We start from the raw sequence: 7054 nt of genomic DNA on the forward strand, positions 1-7054 counted from the left end.
GGTCAGGTTCATTCCCTAAGGGAAAAGTGCATTACCCATCAAAGCATATGTCAGAACTGGGCTACCTACCAAGATAACAGGAAGAATCACATGAGATCAGATGAGCAGAAATCCCTCTATACTCAGTAAGTCACAAAGATGTGGAGCACCCTCCTTCAGGAAGAGAGACTCCTGGTACCAAAGCCCAAGTTTAGAGATAGAAGTTGAAATCTCATATTCCAGTCCTTGCTATTAGCTCTTAGAGAATAGGCAAGGCTCATTCCCCCTTTGAGCCTCAGTTACTGTATAACTGTTTTAACATATATGTTTTTACATATTTTTATATCTATATTTTAATACTGGCATTAAACTCAAGCTCTACTTTTCTTTCTATAAAAGAGTATCATCTACAATATATAAAATTTCCCCTAAATTTTAAGTGCCAAGTTAGTAGTTATGATCTCCCATTTAAATACCACCTCTTTTACACTAATACTTAACAAAATGAACCAAAATTAAAAGGTTAAAAAGTACGCTCCTAAAAAATTATAACAGTAGTATCACTCATACTTGCAAGAGCAGCAATAATAGCTAACATATGCCATGCCAAGTATTTTTGTACATGTATTGCTTCATACTGCTGGATGCAGAAGCTGAGAAAGCACCAGCATCAGAAAGTCACAAACTGCACATTCTGGCCCAGGATGCCACGGGGAAAGAAGAGGAGACACAAGAAAGCCCCCCATTGGATCATCCACCATAACTGAGAACATCAACATTGGACCAGCAGCCTTGTCTGCCATGATTTTACAGTCCTTTTCCTTTTCCGACTGCCCTATCTGTGGTCAGATGGGAGCAGGAGCAATCGGTCAAGTGGAGAACGAAGCGTGAAATGCAAATTAAGTGGCCAAGCTAACCTGCCATTCCCAACTTCTCCACTGGAGGCATCCGAGACCAAGTCAGGCTCAAACCGGGGTGCGGGGGGCGGGGGGGGGAGAAGGGTGTGCAGAGTGTAAAGTCTAAAACTGGAAGCAATACTGAGGCTGTGATATCAGACTGAACAGATATTTTTGTGCCTGGAAAATGAGACTGTTTATTATTATTGAATGTGACAGCAAAAGCTATGAAACCCAAAGTACTGTCAGAGCTATAGAAAAGAGGTTTCACATTGTACAGGGTGACAGAGGCAGTGAGAAAGAATAAAGTAGTTTTCCATTTGAGCCTTACCCCATCCCGTTCATTCAATAAACCGAATTTACAGTCTTGGACTCAAATAGAATTGCCCACTTTGAAAGATGAGTAAGCAAGAGAAACAACCCAGCACAAAACCTCTGAGAGAACGGAAGGGGCATGGAACACAAGAGATAGTGAAGAAAATAGTATATTACAACTGCTTTTCCTTGTCGAGAAAATTAAACAAAACATGAATGCTCTGAAACAGGAAATAAATCTGTAACACACAACAGAAAGGCAACTAGTGGAGCAAAAGAATGTTAACATCACATGAACTCTATGAAAGGACTAGGAGTTACCCAAAGCACAATACTAGGGTCGGTGGCATGAGGGTAGGCTTGAGAAAAAAAAAAAAAATCACAATGCTTAAGTTTAAAAAAAAAAAATTGACTAAGATGAAAATAGTTAAAGTATAGTAGTACCTGGAGAGAGACCATAGAGGACGACTGTATTAATCATTGCTTTCCTGAAGAGAAAATAATCGCAATAGAAAAAAAGATTATTCAAATATATACTGGAAGAAAATAATTCAGAAACGAAGCAGGAGTTGATCTGACGGTCCAGTGAGTTTCCAGGTTTCTGGGAAAAATTAAGAAATATTGTCCCAAATCTATTCGGAGTTATTATACTTCAAAATTAAAAGCATCTCCTTCCCAGCCAGCAGTGAGTAATGGGCGTCTTTCGGGACAACCGGCACAAGCGTCAGCCCCAGCACGAGAAGAGGGAGTAGGAGCTGGGGTGCGCCGTTGCCAACCCCGAAGTGGCCCCTGTCACATACACACTCTGTATCAGGGGAGCAACAAGAAGTAGCATGCCTTGAGGCTGGACACGGGGACTTATCCAGGGGATCCAAGTGTTGTACACACAAAACAAGGATTACTGAGGTGGTCTACAACCATCCAATAACCAACGGGTCCCACTAAGCCCCTGGTGAAGCACACTGTCCCAACAGTGGTTCGGGTCCCACTATGCACTGCCCTCGGGCTGCAACAAGGGGGCCAAACTGAGTCCTGAAGATGAAGAGATTTTAAACACAAAATGATCCAAGGCAATTCAGAAAAAATGGGATAAAAAAGGCAAAGAATGCCCAAATCAGCATCTTCTGGAGGAGCAGTTCCAGCAGAGCAAGATTCTTGCACGCATAGCTTCAAGGCCAGGCCAGTGTGGGTGAGCTATGTGCCAGAGGGCAGAGAGCAGGAGTTCTAGCTGAGGAAAATCAGGCCCAGAAAGGCAAATAAATCCTCCCTCCTCCTATTGTCCCTCTTGTAATAAAACAAGTACCAACAAAAACAAAACAAAACAACCCACAAAAATAGAATACAGAAGAAGTGGTTACTGGAAGAAAGGTAACCTAAGCCCAGACTTCTCAGTTTACACGAGCAGTTGGCAGAGTTCTGCTGTATTGTTTGGACAGGGAACTCTGTATTGATGGAGCATTGTCCCCAACGTGTGGAGAATACACATTTGTGCACTTACCCTGCCCTTCTCCCTTCAACTCCAAGCTCGTTCAAGTGCCTGCTTTACATCTCCATGGGATTATCTAACAGACCACTGGAAAGTGGAATTTCTGAAACCAAACTGCCATCTTCTTCTAAAAACTAGGTCCCCGTTTCTCCACCTAAGTTAATGAAACTGCATTTCCTAATTACTTGGAAAAAACAGAGTTATCTTTGACTTCATTCCCCAATCCCCTACCCCACCCCCCTGTCTACCATGTGCCACATCTGACTATTTAGAAATCCATTGGCTCCGTGGACAGCTTTCTACTGTCTTTACTTTCATCCTTGTAGTCTGCTCTCAGGGTGATCCTGTGTTTCATCATCTCAATCAGGGCATTTTGAATGGGAAAGGCACCAGGACAACAGGCATAAACTAAGACGGTCTTGCACAAGCCAGGTTATGAGGTCACCCTAATTTTTCTCAACACAACAGCCAAGGTGTCTCTTTAAAACCTAAGTCAGACCCTGCACTCCTCTTTCTCAGCTTACTTGATATAGAAGCCAAGGTCCTTCTGATGACCTGCAAAGCTTTCCATGATCTGCCCCCTGAGGCCTCTGACCTATCACCTCCTCTTTCCCTCCCTCTCTTTGTTCACCCCCAAGTTCCTGCTTTTTTCTTTCCTGCCATGCGTACTCTTGCCTCAGAGCCTTTGCTTTGAGGTTCCTTCTGCCTGGAAGGCTTTCTCCCATGGCATTACATCTATATGATTTACTCCTTTAGCATCTTCCAGTCTTTGCTCAAATGTCACCTTCTCAGTAGAACCTTCCCTGACAGCTCTATTTGAAATCACAAACTCCGCCCCCAAGCCCCGATGTCCCTTCCCCTGCTCTTTTGTATGGCACTATAACCCTCACATATTCTCTATAACTTACCATGTTTTACTGTGTCTTACCATTGCTGCCCCACTAGAACGTAAGTTCCAGGAAGACAGCCTTTTCTCTTTTTCTTTGATCTAGTACTCATGGTACAACAGGAAATGGAAATACATGAAAACCAAACCAATGAGAACAAGCAAAGGCTATGTATTGTGAGCTTGCTGTAGCAAGGTAGTCAGCCATCACTGCTGCATTTCCCAGGCAGAGCAGTGGGAAAGCTTTATAATGGAAAAAGGGAAGACTTCAGGTGTGTCCTAATTGGACACTGTTGTCAATGGGAAGCTAAAGGTGGGCTTACTAGAAGTAGGGCATGTATGTGACTGGTCAGGGGAGCATTTTGGACTTTTTACTGGTTGGTTCTGAGTTGGAAGAGGAGGCATATATTAGGGAATGGTCAGTTATTAATCAAGTCCCGGCCATTTTGAACTAATGTTATAGAAGACAGAAGTCTGACTTCCAAGTTTAACTTGTAGAAGACTGGCTTCCTGGATGGTTAACGGAGACAAGAGGATTGATTTTCTGGGCAGACAGCTGTAGGTTGTGAGTCAGAATTCTATATTTATATATGGTCTGGCCATTGTCCACTTGTATATTCAGTCTCTCAAGTACCTGGCATAGAGAAGGTGTTGAATAAATGAATATCATTCCATTTCTATACAATCCCAAAATGTGCAAAACTAAATGTATTGCCTAAAGGCAGAAACCTACATGATGGAAATTATTCTGAATAAAAATATGGTGATTATAAACTATAACATTTAAATGAAGTCTGAAGTTAAAAAGCTAAACCAAAATATAACAAACATTTGAGATTAAAGTGGTGAACATGCTATTTACATCATTAAAGTGTGGATAAAGATTACGATGTACAAAAAAGATTGTTCTCAGTCAACCTTTTAGCACTGAAAGATAAAATACTGACACATATAAAGTAACATCTGAAGACAAGGAAGGAGAAATTTACAAAAACGGTGGGAAAGTAACAATCTCTTATGAAAGCTGACATTTCAGGTGGGTAAACATAATTATTATAGTTATTTAGGGGACCTTAACAATAAAGTAAGTATATCACAGAGAGAACACACTCCTCTCAATATAACTTTTTTAAAAAAATGCCTAATATGGCAAAATATAACTTTAAAAAAACTGCCTAATATGGCACAAAGAAAAACTTTTTTAAAAAAGTATAAAGCAGGAAGAATATTGACTATTTTCTAATCTTTGCAATACAACTAGCAATAAATAAAAATCAAAAGCCAAACAGGAAAAACAGCAGCAGTAGTAATACTGACAACTCACAAAATGTAACTGAATAATAGAGAAATGCAAGCCTCTCTTCTAACAGCGTTTATATTACAAAACTTCAAGTACAGGATACCTCAGAGATACTGCAGGTTTGGTTCCTGACCACTGCCATGAATTGAGTATCACAATAAAGTGAGTCAAGTGAACTTTTTGGTTTCCCCATGCATATAAGAGTTATGTTTACAGTATAGTCTATTAAGTGTGCAATAGCATACCTGAAAAAGAAGAATGTATATACCTTAATTAAATACTTTATTGCTAAAGATTGCTAACCATCATCTGAACTTCCAGTGAGTCCTAATCCTTTTGCTGGTAGAAGGCCCTGCCTCGACATGTGGCTGCTAACTGATGAGGGGGTGCGTTGCTAAAGGCTGGGGTGGCTGTGCCAATTTCTTAAAATAAGACAACCATGAAGTTTGCCATAAGAAACAAGTCGTCCTTTCATGAATGACTTCTCCGTAGCATGTGATGCTGTTTGACAGCATTTTACTCACAGCAGAACTTCTTCCAAAATTAGAGTCCATCCCTTCCACTGTTTTATCAACTCCATTTATGTGATATTCCAAATCCTTTGTGGTCATTTCAACAATCTTCATGGCATCTTTACCAAGAGTAGTTTCCATCTCAAGAAAGAACTTTTGCTCATCCCTAAGAAGCAATTCCTCATCCATTCCAGTTTTATCAGGAGACTGCAACAATTCGGTCACAGCCCCAGGCTCCACCTCTCATTCTGGTTCTCTTGCTATTTCCACCACTTCTCCACTGAAGTCTTGACCCCTCAAAGTCATCCATGAGGGTTGGAATCAACCAAGGAGTTCCAAACCCTTGTTTGATGTGCATATTTTTACCTTTTCCCATTCATCAAGAAAGTTCAATTGATTTTGCCCAGATCCATCAGAGGAATCACTATCCATGGCAGCTATAGCCTTATGAAATGTATTTCTTAAATAATAAGACTTGAAAGTCAAAATGACTCCTTGATTCATGGGCTGCAGAATGGATGTTGTGTTAGCAGGCATTAAAAAAAAGAAACATTCATCTCGCTGTACATCTCCATCAGAGCCCTTGGTGACCAGGTACATTGTCAGTGAGCAGCAATATTTTGAAAGGAATCTTTTTTTCTGAGCAATAGGTCTCAAGAGTTGGCTTAAAATAGTCAGTAAGCCATGTTGTAAACAGATGTGCTGTTATCCAGGTTTTGTTTCATTTATAGAGCACAGGCAGAGTAGATTTAGCATAATTCTTAAGGGGTCCGGGATTTGCAGAGTATAAATGAGATTGCCCTCAACTCGAAGTCATCAGCTGCATAAGCCCATAACAAGAGTGTCAGCACATCCTTTGTAACTCTGAGGCCAGGCATTGATTTCGCCTATGAAAATCCTAGATGGCATCCTTGTCCAATACTAGGCTGTTTTGTCTACATTAACAATCTGTTGTTTAGTGTAACCACCCTCATTAATGATCTTAGCTAGATCTTCTGGAGGACTTGCTGCAGCTTCCACAACAGCATTTGCTGCTGCACCTTGCACTTGGATGTTACAGAGACAGCTTCTTCCCTTAAACCTCATCTATCAACCTCTACTAGCTTCAGACTCTACTGCCGCAGCTTCTTCACCTCTGTCAGCCTTCATAGAATTGAAGAGAGTTAGGGCCTGCTCTGGGTTAGGCTATGGCTTAAGGAAATGGTGTAGCTGGTTTGATCTGTCTAGACCACTCAAACTTTCTCCTTATCAGCAATAAGGCTGTTTTGTTTTCTTATAATTGGTGTGTTCACTGCAGAAAGGGGAAGTGGGAAACTCTTGTAAAGTACTGGAGCTGAAATTGAACTCCCACATTAAACAAGGAATCTCAAAGACGGACTACATGCTGGAAAAATCTACCCAACATCAAAGAGAACTTTGCAGAAATCCTGGATGCAAATGTCTCCACATAGAGTATTCCTTGAGAAGTTTAAATCTAAGCCTGCTCTCACCTGCATCTGGAGTTGAAACAGATAACACCTGTCTAGCCAGAGAAAACTTAATAAAGGAATCTCTGCTTGGCAGCACCCCTGGGGTCCAGCAGAATCAAACACAAGCAGAGTATGGTGCAAAACATCCCTAACTCGGGTCCTGCAGTGTTTCATGATCAAGTTCAACCCTAAATGAGATCATTAAAAGAGA

General features: G+C 41.1%; 1 pseudogene; it reads left to right on the forward strand.

Moving 5' to 3' along the window:
- The first annotated feature begins 1882 nt into the window (after positions 1-1882).
- LOC113928497 lies at positions 1883-2481 on the forward strand (annotated as a pseudogene).
- Positions 2482-7054: the final 4573 nt, after the last annotated feature.

Source organism: Zalophus californianus, chromosome 5 (genome assembly GCF_009762305.2).
Source record: "Zalophus californianus isolate mZalCal1 chromosome 5, mZalCal1.pri.v2, whole genome shotgun sequence".
NCBI classification, from domain to species: domain Eukaryota; kingdom Metazoa; phylum Chordata; class Mammalia; order Carnivora; family Otariidae; genus Zalophus; species Zalophus californianus.